The sequence below is a fragment of the Pinus tabuliformis genome, chromosome 6 (assembly GCF_031772625.1).
Source record: "Pinus tabuliformis cultivar Carrire ecotype Pingquan chromosome 6, CPIR1, whole genome shotgun sequence".
In the NCBI taxonomy this organism is placed as follows: Eukaryota; Viridiplantae; Streptophyta; class Pinopsida; order Pinales; family Pinaceae; genus Pinus; species Pinus tabuliformis.
In genome coordinates this window covers 1,597,455,624-1,597,473,610 of record NC_142292.1, presented here as the reverse complement: position 1 = coordinate 1,597,473,610, position 17,987 = coordinate 1,597,455,624, and the positions used below count along the sequence as shown (strand labels likewise).

At 34.2% G+C, this 17,987-nt stretch overlaps 1 pseudogene; it reads left to right on the top strand.

Annotated features, from left to right (window-relative positions):
- The first annotated feature begins 13,878 nt into the window (after nt 1-13,878).
- LOC149264949 (uncharacterized) lies at nt 13,879-15,423 on the top strand (annotated as a pseudogene).
- Nucleotides 15,424-17,987: the final 2,564 nt, after the last annotated feature.

Here is a 17,987-nt window from a genome sequence, read left to right as displayed (position 1 = left end):
GTGCCTTGAGAAGTGTATGAGTTCATTTACAAGGCAACGTGCTTGGCAAAAAAAGGTAAGGTAATTGGTATACTATATATTTACTTATGCGTTGACAATTGTGTGTTTATGGAAAGATGATGCAAGGGATTACATGGCAGAGAGACTGCCATGAGATCTTTCCCTGGGAAGCATTGCGAACCCATGGGGTTAAGTCATGGTGTTTGTTGGGTGGTTTGTGCCTTCGGTATTTTGTGATTTGTTTGAGCTTGATTTATGGGTTTTGATTGTGTTTGGTGCAAGGCCTTGCCATTTTGCTGGTGGTGTCATATTACTATTGGTTTTTTAGGTAATGTAAGACCCAAATGAAGCTCGGTGCATGTATAAGGGCAATTGAAGGAAAGAGTATGTGAGTCAGTTGGATTGGTTAGGTCCATTAGGATAAATGGATGGTGGTAGGACAATCATGTGAAGGGTAACAAAAAGGTGAAGTAAATGGATTGGAGGCTTCATATGCTTTGGCTATGTTGGGGACTGTTGTTCTCAATGTTGTGCATGCTTTGCATGGATAAAGGGAGTTATATTAACCTTGACGTTATGATATCTGGAAATTATGTTATGATCAAGATTATGTTGAGATCATGATTATGTTGTTGTCTGGTAGGGTTGCCAAGGATCATTCTCATGGATGAATGATTTCTTATGCAGGTGAATTTCATGAAGAGGTTCCTGGTCTTATTAGGAATCGAGTGGGAAGAGTAACCCTAACAGATCTACAAGGTCAATATCATGTGGATATGAATTGATATTATATGTTTGTACTATGTCTATGTTTATTTTATGTACATGTAATGCTGAGGGATACATCAGCAGAATGGAAGCAGTGTGATTGGAAGCATGCTCGAACATGCATGAATAGTGGAAAGACATTAGAAGTAAGGTTTCCTGGTAGAGACAATGTGGTCTTGGGATGTGAAATATTGGTGTTGTGTACATGCATATGTAGTATTGTGTACATATGATGTTTTGTGCCTGTTGTATATATGGTGTTGTGTACACATTGTAAAAGTGGTGCGGTGTACATGTGGCACTATGTACACATTGTGCAGGTGGTGCCATGTACATGTGATGATGTGTAAACGTTGTGTAGGTGGTGTTGTGCATAGGTGGTACTACGTACATGTTGTACATGTGGTACTTGTGTACACGTGGTATTGTGTGCATGTCATACATGTTGTGTTGTGTACATGCGGTACTAGGTATGTGCATTGTGTAGTTGTGGTACCATGACATGTGTATTCGTTGTGTTGTACCATGTGTATTTTGTTGTACACCCGATGTAGGAATATGTATTGTGTTGTGTTATACACCAGGTGTAGGTGTATGTGTCGTGATGTATATCAGATGCAGGTGTATGTATTGTGCGGTGTCATACGCTTTGTGTGGATGTCTGTGTTGTGATGTACATTGTGTATGTGTATGTGATTGAAGAAAAGAAAAAGACACTAGGTGTTTGTCGGGTGCGGCAACCGATCGGTGTGTGTAACGAAAGGATAAAGGTAGAAGCTAAGGATCGACTAAAGGATAAGTATCAATATTTTATTTTAGTTTAAATTATGCACGTGATTTATGATTCTGGTTTATGATGGTTACATGTGATCTATGATTTTGACTATGATGGTTGCATTTTGAGCTAATTGGATGTGATATATTTATACATTATGATTTGATCAAAGATCTAGTTTGACTTGATGTGACAAGAAATAAACAAAATTGCAAGTGTACCTTATTGACAGGTCACCAATGAGGTATGATTTGAATTCATTTAAATTTATTTGAACCTAATGGTAGTTATGTGCTTAGTACAAGAATCGATGAACATGCTTGGTTGGGTGGTTGGATTGATTGCATGAAAGTTAGCAACAACAACAAAAGGAATTGGAAAATGCAATAGTATGTTGGTAAAGCACTTTAGGAGCAAGGTCATTGTGGGACACTGGTAGCCAATAGTGTCCATTTATTTACATGAACATGCTATGATCGATATGATGATTTTGAGGTAGGTATATGGCTTGGTTTTTCACCTTCCGAAGCTAGGAATCCTTGCCAAGGGATGGATCGCTTGGGATGGGGGATGCTAAGGAACTTAGAAGGTGAGTGACTGCATGAAAGGGTGTGATTAGATTGCTCGAGGGACTGTGTAGCGGAGCAGGGAAGGTAGAGGATGGATTTGCTTTGATCATTAGCATTTCCATATGGAATTAGATGCACATTGGAGTGTGCCTTGGAACAGTGAGTTGGTAACTATTCACTAAGAGGACAAGTGGCGCAGAGGATTGTAGTGTTGGACATTTGATGCAAATTTGATTTTGATAGTGGATTCTGGACTTCCTGCGAAGGAGGTGAATCCTGGTATTAATTTGAGGGCGGAGGTGTGAGCCTATGGATTCCCTTGTTGCGGATGCAGGCATCATCTCCTTTTATTTGCTAGTTAGAGAAAATGTGCATATGTGCATAGAAAGTATGATTATTTTTTGGTTGAAGCAAAGGTGCATAAGTATATGTGGTGGTTATTGTAAATACTGTAATGAGCTATGTTATAAAGCTCCAGTAAACGGTAAGATTGTCATGTTTTCAGCAGGTTGTTCATTGTAAATACTGCAACTAGCTGGGTTATAAAGCTCCATGGGAAGTATGTTTTGGTTTTCAACGGTTTTACTGGTTATAGGTGTCATTAAACACTGAGGATGGTGTTCCCAAAGGTGGGAGGGTTATGTAACAACCCTGGTGACCAAGGTCATGGGACACATATTCCAAGTTGAGTATTGGGAAAAACATCCTAGTGTGGGTGTTCATTTGGTTTATTATGACTAAGGGAATTGGCAAAGACAATGGCAGAGGATTTGGAAAGGCATGAACATTAATTGGAATTTATTTACGAAAATAATGGAAATTAGGAGAAAAGGAAGGTGAAAGGTCGTTGCACGTGAGGATGAAAATGAAGGAAAATAATGGAAAATTGAAGAAAATGGAGGTCATTAATAAAATGGAGTATAAGGATTAGTTGGTATCTTTTTTCAGTTCAATTTTGGAGCTCTCGCTCTATTCTCTCTCTCTCTCACTCTTGGACACAGAGCATTCTTGGAGCACTCTAGCATTAGATCGAGGAAAGCAAAGGAAGGACCAAGAAGGCAAAGGAAAGAAAAGATCAAGCAAGGAAGAGAAGGATCAAGCAACTACATCGACATTATTTGTAGGTTCATGTGTGATTTCCATGCTATCTTTTGCATGCATGTGTGTATTTGGTTCTCTTGCTGTCATTGGCATGGTTTTTGCTAGGTGTGACAACGATTTTTAGCCTTACCTTGCCATTTCCGTATAGCCATGGTGTGATGGATTTTCTTGTATTTGGTTGAGCTGGATTTCTAGATGGTTTCGAAATTGAGTGAGGTGGTCTCTAAAAGAAAAAAACTTGGCCTAGGAATCCCTGAACCAGATTGGGATTGTGGTAAAGCCATATTTTGTGTGCCTTGATGGTCCTAGGAATGCTCGACCATTGTATGGTGGGATATACGGTAAATCCTAGAGGTGTGTGCCCTCGATTAAGCTTAGGATTCTTGGTTGGTGAATGACAGGATATACAATAAAACCTAGAGGGTGGAGTCTTGATTAGGCCTAGGAATCCTCGACTGTTGTATGGTAGGATATATGGTAAATCGTAGAGACTACGAGATAGGAAAATTCCTCATGGTGTAGGTGGAGAAATCGGTGGCATACATGATTGGTTAGGTCCTAGCCATCTAGTGGGGATTGTGGTAAAGCCTGTGGAACCTGGTTTGGTTTGGTTTTGAGTCCCACATTCATCTTTGAAATATGGAACGGGGGTGACTGGATGAAAGAAAGATTTGGTTCAACCAATATATGGTCGGGTGGTTCGTGTAAGTCCAATACCTGGTTGGATTTTGCATTCATTAATAATAATTTCTTCTCTTTGGTATTTCATGTGTAAATGTACTGGCTTATATGTGGATTATATGGCTATTATATCCTTGTTATTTTTGTTGGTTATATGTTGGTTATGAGTATGTTTTATGACAGACTTGATGTATGGCTCTCATCATGTTTTTATTAGTAATTGAAATTACAATGAATACATGATCTAATAGATGATAATGTAACTATTGTGACATGGAAACAATGCTTCTTTACGAATCTTAGATAAGTATGAGACCCCTATGCTCAAATATGTTGTTATGACCTGTAAATTGCATATTTGTGACATGTTTGACGAAATGCTTGTCATGGCTAGTAGGGGTCCAATCAAGTCATTCATCAAGTGTTTAAATCAGTACTTTTGTTCCAATGTCATTTATCATTTCTGGGAGTTTCATGAAGTTCTGGGCAGTGGTCTAAGTCATGGCCCTAAAAAAGTGGCACAAAATCTAGGGTTGTTGGCTTAGAGCTAGCTGAAAAAATCCATAGTCGCTGACATTCCCTTGTTGTGGGAGCGACTAGAAGGCCTCATTCACATGCATGGATTGTCATGGGAGCGACTGAGGGTCAGATTAGTGAAATGTCAAGTTGCCTCAAGGATTGGTTACCTAGTAGGGTTGGTTGGCTCCTAAAGGTTCTGTTTCATGTGTGAAAGGTCATATTGGTTTGGTTTGGTCGGTTTCACTTCCTTAACTGTACATGGGGAGGGGATCACATCATAATAGCATCTCGTCACATATTTACCCCAACAAACCGGTTAACTTGGGTAAATGTGGGAGGAGGGTGTTACACTGAATGTGCTTAGGGCCCTTAACTCAATGTTCATAAGCTTATCCCCAAAAAACATTATTCTTCTTCCTTCAATGACTATATTTCGTTTTCTTGATGCAATGTCATATATAAGTTGGTTTCCAAGGTGATATCCCTTAGGCTCAATCCTATTTTAAGTAACATCATTTCAAAAGAACAATTTGGATTCCTACATCGTCATCAAATCTATGATGTAATAGCTTTTGTCGAGGAAGATCTGAATTCAATCAAGCTTTCTAAGATCCTGACTACAGTGCTCAAGTTATATGTCTCTAAATATTATGAAAAGATAAATTGGTCTTATTTGCTTTTGGTCCTTCACTAGATGGATATGAATATAAACACTGTCAATTGGATCACGGGATGTGTGGAGTTTGTTTTATTTGTAGTATTGATTAATGGTTCTCGTTCCAAGTTATTCCACTCCTCTTGAGGATTTAGCAGGGGTCCCTCTTATCACCCTTCCTATTGGTATTTGTTGTTGATGGCATGAGAAAATTGATGGTGGATGTGAGAGAAACGAGGGATCTCAAGGGAGTAAATATATCTACCTCCAAGTTCATTTCCCATCTTCTATTTTTGGATGAACTCCTAATTCTCATTGCTAGGTCTATAAATAAATTTCTTAGTTGGAACCTAGAGGTATACAAAAGAGTGACAATTATTGAAGTTAATGATCCAAAGTCACACTTACTTCCATGTCATATCCATAAGGATATTTTGGTTTAGTTTCCAAGCTTTTTGTCATTTCCTTGCAAGGATCTATATGACAATCTAAAGTATTTAGGCTTTTCCCTTGAGCCTATTACTTGTAACTTTATAGATTGAATATGGCTCGTTATGAAGGTTAGGGCTCAAATATCACTTTGGGTGAACATAATGCTATTGCAAGGTGGTTGTCTGGTTTTGTTGAAGTATAATTTGGAAAACCTTTCTATATTCCAGACCTCAATTAGAATTGTATTTCAGACCTCAATTAGAATTGTATTTCAAACCTCAATTAGATGTTCTTAAGGGTATCCTCTCCAAGATTTGAAAGCTCAAATTTCATTTCTTATGGTATGGAAATCAAGCATCAAAGGGAATTCCTTTAGTGAAGTAGTCCATAATCTCCATGGCAAAAAAATGGGGAGGTTTGGGCCTTAAAAACATTTTTGTTTTCTCTCAATCATGGTAGCAAGAAGTCCTTGGTTTCTCACACATAACTGTGCACTTTGGGGAAAATTTATGAGCTATAAATACCTGAATTTTTTATCAATGAAAGAGGGGTATAAACAACCTCAAAAATCATCCAAAAATGGTTCTATCATTGTGAAAGCTCTAGTAGTTTCTTTCCCTTTAGTTATTACATGGAGCATATGAAAGGTATGATGTAGGAAAAAAAAACAATTGGGGAAGATTCTTCAATAGGGGCAAGTGATACCTTCCAACTCTCAGAAAACCGTGATCAATCTCTCCTTAGAGCTATAATTTATTATTTGGGTGGATGAAAAAGTTAAATAACCACAAGAATTAAGTAGAAGGGGCTAAAAATCAAGATTGGATATAGGCCTAGTGGGGGGTGAAGATAACGAAGGGAACAATTATGTTGGAATTATATGCTCTTACTTTATAAGATTATGCGAGGACTAAGAATATTCGTTATGCTTGTATAAAAAATCCACATTTGGGTGATTCCGTAACTAAGCTTGTATATAATTCTTAGATTGAAATTCATTTTGTAGAGGATGGTGGTAGGAAATAATTTGGAAGATCCATGGGCCTCTAAAATGTAAAATAATTCTCTAACTAGATCTAAACAACAATATTTTTACTTATGATAATGGTACTAAGAGAGGATGGTGTGGTCCCAATAGATGTTCTCTTTGTAAGCTTGTCATTGAGTCATTTTCTCATCTTTTCTTGTATTGTCTCTATGTGATTTAGGAGTGGGCGTTGCTAGCACATTCCTCTCCAATGGTGATTTCAAACAATTCCAGTCTAGAGGAATGTATGCAAGATTAATACAAAGATGAAGTAGTCAAGGAGTTTGGTTATTTTCCAAGTATTATGATTTGGTGGTATCTTAATTTATTCATATTTTAGGACAAAGATGTTCATGTGGTGGTGACATTATGTCTTATTATGAACCTTAGTAGAGAGTATTGAATGGAGATGAAGAATAATAAACAAAGATCTCTTCTCATGTCTCTTATTGATTTTGAAATTCCTTGTGTATTATTCAATGGCACTAACCAAGGAGATCCGCTCAGGTTCTTTTCTTGAACCAAAGTCATTATTTTCACATCATATATGCCCTTGGTAGAGGTAATATATACAAATAAAAATTCTTTGCACTATGGACTCTCTTGTATTTTTCATTAAAGAGAGACATAAACAATGTCCATATAATGAATGATTCAAAAACTATGATTAATTGGGCTAGTAAAAAAATAGTAAAAAATGTTTGTCTTGTTCCATTGCTCTAGGATATCCTCTAGGCTTTTACAATATTTTTGGCAGTATTCTATCAAACATATCTATAGAATTTTGAATCAAAAGGGTGGTGAATTATTAAATAGGCGCTTCTTCTGCCCACAAATTCCATTGGTTTGTATGAATTTAGGGATGGGCATGAGGCAAATGCCACAAATTTCCATTTTTTGTTTTGTTTGCTTTTGGTCTAAGTTTAGTTTTGAAATATGTTACTTGTGGGGTTTTGAATATTTCTTAGATGTTTTGGCGCCCATTGTTGCGCTTATTTTTGGTTTGGTTTAATTGTAATATTGGTTCTACATATGGTCATAAGTTAGTTTTAATCAATCAGTTCATAAATTCAAACCCAATCCTAACAAGATAGAAATATATCAATCATTTTGTGATTATATTGATTTTTATTTGGAAAAAATATAAATATAAATATAAAATTTATGTATAAATAAATATTTAAAAAATCACATTTTATTATTTAAATATATTAAACACTCATAAAATATAATTTCATTAGTAAAATTATTACAATGTTTACATTAGAGAAAATTTCTTTGCTCTTAATATTAAAGAAAGATGATAATATTATCCTTTCATAGCATCCAATCAATGCAAAAGGTGGAATTTTACATACTTTCCATGTTAACATAAGCATACTACTAAATACTACTAACATTCTCATCCATTTTAGTTAGGTTATCCTCAAAAGCATGCTTAAAGAGAAGTGAAGGAAAATAAGACATTTCAAATAAGGACTATAGGGCATCATTAATATATGTGGCTTTTTTGTTTTGTTTTTTTTAATAAATATAAATTTGGAGAATTTATATAAGATAAATTTCTATAGTTGTGGTATAATAACCTAAACTACAAAATTTGTTGGCCTTAATTTACAGATAAAAATGACAATCTTTTTTAATCTTCTACATATATAGACTCCTGGAGTCTCCAAGGACTACAACTCGGTTATTCTTACTAGTTTACTTTGTAGAAAATCCTTGAAACCATGCAACTTCTAATGAGAGCAAACTAATCTGCAAAAGACATCATATGTCTCTACCAAAATTCTATGGAAAGAAAACAATAAATAGAAACACAATCCCACATGGAACACAAAATTTAGCTGGGGAACCCAACTAGGAAAAAACCCCTCTTGCTTGTATTAAATCAACTAATAAATTTGATCTATTACATAGATTATGCTTCAAGCCTGAAGCTCCCTGCAATACTAATCAACTCTCTACAAGACTTGCCCAACACTTAGGCAAATAAGGTCTGCTAGGAGCTCCTATTTTCTAGCACAATTCTACCCCTAAAAATTAGGAATTTCTTTTATTTCCTTACACAATTCCCAAGAGAATTGCTCTGCTTGCTTCTCAAGCTACGCACACAAAAGCTTATGTACCATAATAAATACAATTTGTGCCTTCATTCAATCTCAATAGGAAATTCAAATTGCATGACCTACTAGGGCTAAATTTAGCATTTGCAACTAGTTAACTGAGAGTAATTTGAGTTAACAAAAAGTCAACTACTCAATTTAACTAAAATCTATCTCTATTCTAAAACTAGAGATCAATTAACTAAAGAACACTAGGGTTTAACTCCACCAAATAGCTAATTTTAGCCACCGACTAGTCCACAACTCACTACATGCCATCTAACTCGAATTACCACACATGTTAACTGACAACTAACTCAAGCAACTATGAGACCGAATTCAAATTAGCATCTTTGACTAAGGAGCAAGTCAAAGAAGCCATTCCTTGCTACATTTTTAGCATACTTTCTTAAAGACTCCTAAGATACTTGCTAGGGGTAGCCCGAGTGGTGTCGACTTGTGGTGATAATATTGTTCACCTCAATTTGAATCATGGCTATCCTTGCTTAATATGGGTTGCAAGCTAATACATTAGGTTAGGGGGTTTTATTCAAGAAAGAAGATTTAAGTTTATCCTAAAAAGCATGCTTAAAGAGAAGATAAGGAAATTTTTTTTCTCAAGCAAGGACCATAAGACATAATAAATATATGTGTTTTTTTTTTGTTTTTTCGTTTTTTTTTTTTTTTTTTTTTTTTTTTTTTTTTTTAAAGAAACAGATGAGGGTTTATATTAAATCAAAATCTGGTTTTTGGGCCATAACCGTTAGAAATTTTTGATAGTTTAAGTGCTTTACATACTAAGAAAGACCAAAATTCAAAATTTTATCCAACATTAATGTTTGGTGTGTGTTATATTATGTTTGGGTGGACCCAAGAATGGGGGCGGACCCATCCATGGTTTTGCCCATGGTATTTTGTAGATTCGGTCAAGGGAAGTGCAATTATGTTCTAATCCAGGGATAATGGATTGAGGGTTTATGAATGCTTCGACATATATATATTGTATTGTAACATAAAAAGGAATATAATGAACAATCAATTTGGTTTTCTTGGTTTTGGGTTCCAGGAGAAAAATCTCTGTGTATATATTTTTTTCTCACCATTGTATATATATATATATATATATATATATATATATATATAGATATATATATATATATATATATATATATATATTTTAAGAATTCGTTTGTAGGTAATTTCTGTATAGGGTTAAAACCTCAATTAAACTATTTACTGCTATTATGAAAATATTAATGCTATAAACCCAAAAACAAAACTCTTAACACAACTACAAATCTACAATCCATGACAATATGAAAAGAAACTACAAGTTTAGGGAGCCAACGCTCCATCCTCCAATTCCTTCCTCTGTGCCCCAACCTTGTTCTCATTTTCTCTGAGTTCAAGCTCAAAAGTGAACCATGCCGTTTTCTTTAGCTGGCCCCACAATCTTCCCATATCAACTTTGCCACTCATGCTTCCCTCCCACTTCTCGACTTCAAAGTTTTTCAGCTTCTTGTTAAGGTAAACAATGTCATTTTCTAATACGAGTTTCATATTTTAGAATTTCAATTGCAACAACTCATATTTATTCTCCAATGTCACCACCCGAGCCTTCGATTCCAGTGCTTCTAACACTTTCCTTTAGTTTCACTTTTTTATTGCTGCTAGTGTTTGTTCCACAAAAGCCACTAGTGTCTCCATTGAAATATTCGTATGAGATTGAGCCTCCTCAATCGATTGAACATGGAAGCCTTTTGTCTCCACTCCTATTTTATTGTGATTTCAACAATGGCGAATACTCCTGACAAGATAGTTCTTTATCGCTTCTGAGGCCACAGGAATCCGACAATATTTTCATCTTCCTCCAGATCCATAATATCGACCTAGACTATTCCCCTCTGATCACCACACGAACACACTCGGTTATGGGGAGGAATGTCATAATAAGCAACTCTGACAAACTTTACTATCTTATGTAGGGATTTAATAGTCTCTCCTTCTCAATTCCACACGACTCTAGTTGCTGTCACATCTCATCACCACCAAATTTCCATTATCTAACTAGTCACATCTTTCTAAGAATCATTGGGCTGCCATAAGTGCGTTGTCGACATTATTTCTTGCCAACACCTTAAGGCATTCATCTGTCTTCCTCCTTGCCGGTATTGGAGGTGACCGTTGATTATCTGTATAGCCTTGATTAATGGAAACATAATGTGGATCACAACATCATTTCCCATATCCATTAGACCTTGGTCTAAATTGGCTTCATGATTTTCCTTCAAGTCAGCTAACTGATTCATATGTTGATACACGTGGAAAAATTCTCTCTCTTTAAGTTGATGAATCTAAAGGATAATGCATTGGAGGGGAGACAAAATTTTCATGGGGGTGGCCACTTGGGCCTTTCTTAATTACCTAACCACCACCATTGAATCTCCAATAACAATAATCTTTCAAGTTTGCCTTGCTATTGCTAACTCAAGTCCTTGCCATAAAGCTAAATATTCCTCTTGATTATTTGTTGATATGACTAAACCCCATGTAAATTTAATGCCAATTTGATCATCAGGGTGAATAGTTTTTTTTTTTCAATAAACATAAATTAGAAGATTTTATATAAGATAAAAGGCTATAGCTAAGGTCTAACAACATAAATTACAAAATTTTCTAGCCTTAATTTTTGGAAAAAAATGGCAACTTGTTATCTTCCGAATACATAGAGTCCTTGAGTTTTTTAGGGACTACAATCTGGCTACTCTTACTAGTCCACTTGCTTAAAAAGCCTCAAATATACCTGATAGGGGTAGCCTGAGTGGTTGGAACTCAACGATAGTGGTTATCATCTTAGTTTGGGTCATGGCTATCCTTGCTCAATCTAGTTTATAGGCTATCATATTGGGCCAGGGGATTTTTTGGGTAGCAACATGGTATGTGATCCTTCTTGGCAACAATGGTTGTATATTCTAGTTACTGATTCACCCCCTCCAATACACACACAAAAAGAAAAAAAAAAGTAGGAAAAATGACTCATAAGATGCAAAATATTTTGTAATACATGGAAATTAACAAAAGATATGGCACCTCTGTGCCTCTTTCAAATCTAGATTGACTAGATTCCATTCTTGGATGCCAATGTCCATGTTTTTAAGCAATTGGTGCACCATTTCCTCCTCCCTAACCTCCAAAGGAATCAAATTTGTAGAAATTCTAATATTTGATGTTACTAATTGAGAAATTTCACTCAAATTAAGAATCTAATTCCTAAGCATCTTACACTCCACTTTAAACAAAAAATTTGTTGTTTCTATTGTGCTAAAGTTGTCATGATTATGGAATTTTGCGATGTACACTGAAGTTCATTTTCATAAACCTCTAAGATAACATAAAATATGGGGGTACATTACATGGATTCTTCACCAACAAAAGGTTCTCAAGACGTTCTTGAAGTACCCAGTAGAACAAGATATTTTGAAAACCAGTAGCTACCTTATGACGAATTATTTCTTTATGCATTGAAGTAAGTGTGATGTGAGGAAAAATGGTGCGATGTTAATTGAATTATGAGAAATTCCTTGGATACATAATTGAAAGGTTAACACACAACTCCCTCGATCTATAAACTTAGCTAGTTGCATTGTATTTGTTACTTGAATATCACACCTTGTGACGAAGGGTTAGTTTTAAGAGATGGATGAATGATTTAGTATTTAGATTTAATGTTTAGTTGATTTATTTGGGATAGGTTGATTGAATTGAGACAATCTAATTTAAAGTCACACTTATCAATACTCAATGTAAACTTAAAGTTGCATCAATTTTGAGCGTTTGATTGATGTATGAGCACTTATTATAGATGAGAAGTACAGGGGAATGAAGCTTAAGAGTCAAATTTACAATTTTGTCCGACATTAGGAAAATGTAAAAAGACATTCCTTTTTCCTATTTATCATTAACAAGATTATAAGAGATGTTTGGTTTAATTAATAAATGAGTCATCCTTTTCTTTGTCAACTTCTTCTACTTGGGTTATATTAATTGAAGATACCAAAAGTTATTTACAATTTCAATATTTTATATTTTAATTATTATCTTAAATTAACAAATGAAATTACCGCATAAGGGTCATTATAAAGTGACATCAAAACTCATGGTTCTTACTTCCACAAACCTTTGGATAGTCAGAATGGTCAAGATTGCATAAATGAGTAAGAGGCAAAGTAAGTATCCTTACTCCTATGTGATATTCTGCTTCTTGAAATATGTTGGTAGTTTCTATGTTTTTTCCTCTTCTATGTCCTCTGTCCATGTGGCTAAACACTGCCATCCTTTCGGCTTTGGTGGCTGTCTTCCTTTCCTATGTTTTTTGTTTTGTCAATTATCAACTATATCTCAAGTGAATCTTTAATAATGTTACTAATAATAAGGAAGGTTACAACGTTATTTGCCCATTATTAATATTTAATAGTGTGTTGAGACATATATTGTATTATGTAAATCATGTTCATTTATTAAACAACATGAATGGGCAAATGTATTATCTTACATATAGTTGAATATTTATGTGACTATATAAGATTATTAGTATATTTTTGAACTAGTTTATGTTGTTGCAAATAGTTTATGAATGAAGGTTAGTCAAACTTGAGATACATGGAAATCATAATTACCATGATAGAAATGAATTGACGAAGATTAATGTTATTTTTTTTAACTAACTTATATAATTAAAACTAAAATTCGTAGTTAATGTTAAAATTTTTAATGCTTTGCACTTTAAAAAAGAAAAAAGAAAAATGTTATAATTAATTTATAAATAATATATACAAATTAAAATTGAAAACATTTTTAACTAAGTGAAAAAAAAGTCCATAATAGTGACAAATTATACGTTAACCATATATCTTATTTCAATCTCAATTAATTTCCAAATTCATTTTTTTTATCAAACTTATTTAAAAAAAAACATCAACACATTCTTACATTTTCCTGCACACTCTTGCATTTTCCTAATAAATTTAATTGTTTTTTGAATTATATATGATTATTTTAAATTTATGATAATTAATTAGAAGCGTCAAAAATATATGTCGTAGGGAAAAGTATTAATCTATACAATTCTATGTGTTCCTTCACAATAACAAAATTAATGTGATAGTGATATTGGGCAAGTCCTATTTCCACCTCTATAGCAAAGTTAATGCTATAGAGGTACCCCTCTGACAGCCTCATACAACATCATGGACCATACATCATCGGACCATGCATCCCGCTCCGGCATCCCGCTCCGGCTGCCCATCGAAACCCTCGGCGACCCTGCCCGCAGCCACCCGATGACCATAGACCTTCGTGCGAATACGGACGAGGCACTAATTATGGATGTGCATCGAGGAATTTTCTGTCGCCTCAGTCTCGGCCTTGATCGCAACCGTCGCCACCAGAGATTTTGAATGTTAGGATGAAATATATAGAACGTACGCATTTAATGGCGGACAGATTTGAATTTTAATTCTAAGCTTGAATTTAAAATCCCGCCGAAAAAAAATCTAATTTCTATAACCATAACTAGTCCGCCGATGTTCTTTCTTCAATTGCTATGGTGATGCTGGGAGGGTGCAGCGAAAGGCTGCCATTCCCACCCTCTGTACAAGTTTGGTATGAAAATCATGGAAGAGGCCACATCTCAATTTGTTTTTGATTCTACACCAACGAAGATTGAGAAAGAAGCGGCTTCTCTTGTTAAACTAGAGACAGATATCAGTCAAGAAATGAGAGTCATACACAATTTCGAATGAGATTGGAAGATAGAAATTGAATAGATTATAAGTGGGGAAATGGAAACCCAACCACACACGCCGACGACCATTGACATGAGCTTCACTGGTTTCCTCTCCACTGGACAACTCATGGTGAATTGAGGTTGCTTCTGTATTATTTCATTCCTTCCCTGAGGATCAAAATAATTGTATTCATTCTATCGCTACGAACCTGTTTGTTCCATACTTTGGCTCTGAAGAAGGCCTCACTCATTTTTCCACAATTCATAAGATCTTAGGAGCTAGCAATGTATTCAAGCTTTTACTGCATATTCCCATGCAAGAATGTTGCCACACAGTAGTCACCATATCGTATGAGGCAAAGGCACGATTCCGACATCTCGTCTATGGTTTTGTTGCACACATTTACGCCATGCAACAATAGGTAACTTAAATGTTCACTGCTTCTTTAGAAATTTTATACAATGTGTACATGTCGATAGCGCCTGCAGATGCATTTTTTGTTTTTTATATTTGCAGAAATTTTCTTGCAGATGCATTTTTTGTTCTTTATATTTGCAGAGATTTTCTTGTTCTTTATATTTTTAGAAATTGGTTCTGAAGGTGTCTCTGGACTCAAGATATGTGTCATGAATGTATTACAGGCTGCAAGTTTGCAGGTGGAGTTGGCATTCATGCAAGAACAGCTGGCGAGCCATGTGTCATTCGGATCAGCATTGGCCTCCGTGATTTATCATGTCATGTCTGCTTCATTGTATAGGCAACATCCACATCAGCTCCCTGCACCCTACCATATGATCCCCCAGCCATATAACCCTCGAGTCCTTGGTGTGAAGGAGGAGAACGCCTGTGGTTTCGATAATTCCATGGACTGAATTTTCTGTGTCTCCCAGTGATAATTTGTCGCCACAAATGGAGGTCCTCTAAAGATACAGAAATCTTGACAAAACTGGAGAAAATAGCGAAGAGTTGGAGGCTCTGGCCCGTGCTCTTCTTCTGAGAGGTTAAGCTTTTCCAAATTTAGCAAACAATAATAACTTCATTGGCCCCCGCGTGCCAAATTGTGTCAAGATACATTTGGATTTGCTTTGGTTTAGCTTTTTTTATGGCAAATGAACTACGAAGAGTGCCAATCTGGCGATGAATTTGGAGGAAGATACTTCGATGGTAGGTGGTTTTGTAAAAGGAATATGGATAGATGGCACCGAATTTGGAAGATACTTTGACGGTAGTTAATTTTGTAAAAGGAATATGGATAGAGGGAGTAAGTTTATAGGTAATGAAATGAAGGGATGTACATGTAAAGCCATATACCAACCGTGCAAAGGAGCGGGAGATGGAATTCCGCATTACGTTTATGTGTAATACATTTTTACCCAACTAACATTTCGGTATCTATCGTATGTCACGACAGTTATTTATTCCTCTAATTCAATAACATTCAGACATATCTCCTTTTCCGTTTGTGCCCATTGAAATGAAATTATTGTCGTAGTTTGTTTGTTATAAGTTTTTTCATATTTTTTAATTAAATTTGTTAAAAATTTTGGAGGAATTTTTGAATATTTTGTAGATATATTTTTCAGTTTAATTTGTTGAGAATTTGAAGAGATTTGTTGAAATCACAAATTTAAATTGTAAATTTTTAAAAATGGTGGTGTATATATATATATATATATATATATATATATATATATATATATATATATATAAAATAAAAAAGATATTTTAAATAACAAAATATTACAATTAAAAAAAATTATTAAGCCACAACTAAAAACTCCAAAACTTATAATATTTACACAATACCAAACAAAATTTACTTTAAAGATGGTTAATTTTCTTGGATAACTATAAAGTTAACTATTACCACGCTATTAACTCTGTGGTTGACCCTTAGATGAACAAGAAAGAAAATCAATAATATAATCAATAAAATATTCCATGCATCTTCCATCAAACATAAATCGACCAATAGAAATTTAATGAATGGCTTTAAGCTCTCCTTGAAGATTTTGATGGATGGCTTTAAGCTCTCCTTATAGAGATTTTGTTCAGGTGTTTGTATGCCTAACCCAAGTTAAACACAATCAAACTCAACGTTGATTGGATTTAAGTGTCCTCTTCTTTTGTACATATGTTTTGAATAAAAAACGAATCTATGGAAAAATATCTCATCTTTGGACAACAACTAATAAAATCAAATTCAATTAGACACTTCTTTGAATGTATTATGGAATTCAAATTTGATATTCATCCTGACATTTTTGGAAGATACAACCTATGTCATTTTCAATATTATAGATATATTTATATGGTATAACTCTATAATATTTATATGGTATAACTATTTGAATTATGTTTGGCACTATGCAAATTGTTAAAAAAAGTGTTGTGGTAAATTCAAATTATTTTCTAGATTATCATACAATAGTAAAACTATAAATTGCATAGTCACAATTGCTGATCTTTCTTCTCAAATCTACATTTGCTTCGTGTTTCCAATAAGTCTTGATCTAACACTAATCCCCTAAAGCAATTTGGTTATCTCTTCTTATAAAATCTACGGTTACCTTTTCTTATAAAATCTACATTTGGATTGTATTTCTAATAAATTTTTATCTATCACTAAATCCCGCAAGGCAAATTGGTTTATCTCCTTACAAAATTTACATTTGCCTTCTGCTTTTAATGAGTTGGTTGTAGTTTCCCTCGAACCTATTCACGGACTTCCAATTAGAGATCACGAAACTCAAGTAGAAGCGAGATAAGAATTCTCATGCACATTTTTGAAATTTTATTGTTTAGAAATGTAAAAGGTTTATATTTTACTGCATAGAAATGTAATAAGTTTATATTTTATTGCATAGAAATGTAATAAGTTTATAGGAAATATGGTTGAAGAGACTTTTTGAATTTTGGATATGAACTTAATAAAATTGATACTCATGTCACTTTCTTTATATTTATATATTTCTAGATTTATTTTAATATTTTTTTATATAGAAATATATTTTTTATCATATATATTTTATTTTTATAAATATTAAATTTTGTTTTTTTAAATGGTTTAGTAAATATTATTTGTATTACAATAGATTAAGTTAATTTTCTCTTCTTTCTTATAAAATGATGTTGTGTATGAATATACTTTGACATATACTGAGTTTTATGATATTTTGATTGAATTTTGGTTATCATATTTAATAATTATTTGTACTTTGCTTTCAAATCTTCAAGAATTTGCATCAACCAAACTATCTCATAGGTGGCATTGCATAATGCTTTCTACTTAGCTTCAATGGATGCCAAGGAAATAATTGTTTGCTTCTTATTTCTCCATGACACAATTTCAGATCCTATTCCAAATGCATAGTCTGCGGTTGAATTTCTATCATCAAGATCTCAAATCCTATTCCAAACACATAGCCTATGGTTGAATTTCTATCATCAAGATCTCCTTCCTAATCTGAATTTGGATGACTTATCCACTCAACGTTAAAATCATAATATCAAAATTAACAATCTCTTTCAATTATAAGACTCATTTTTCTACTTTCTAGTGACTAAAA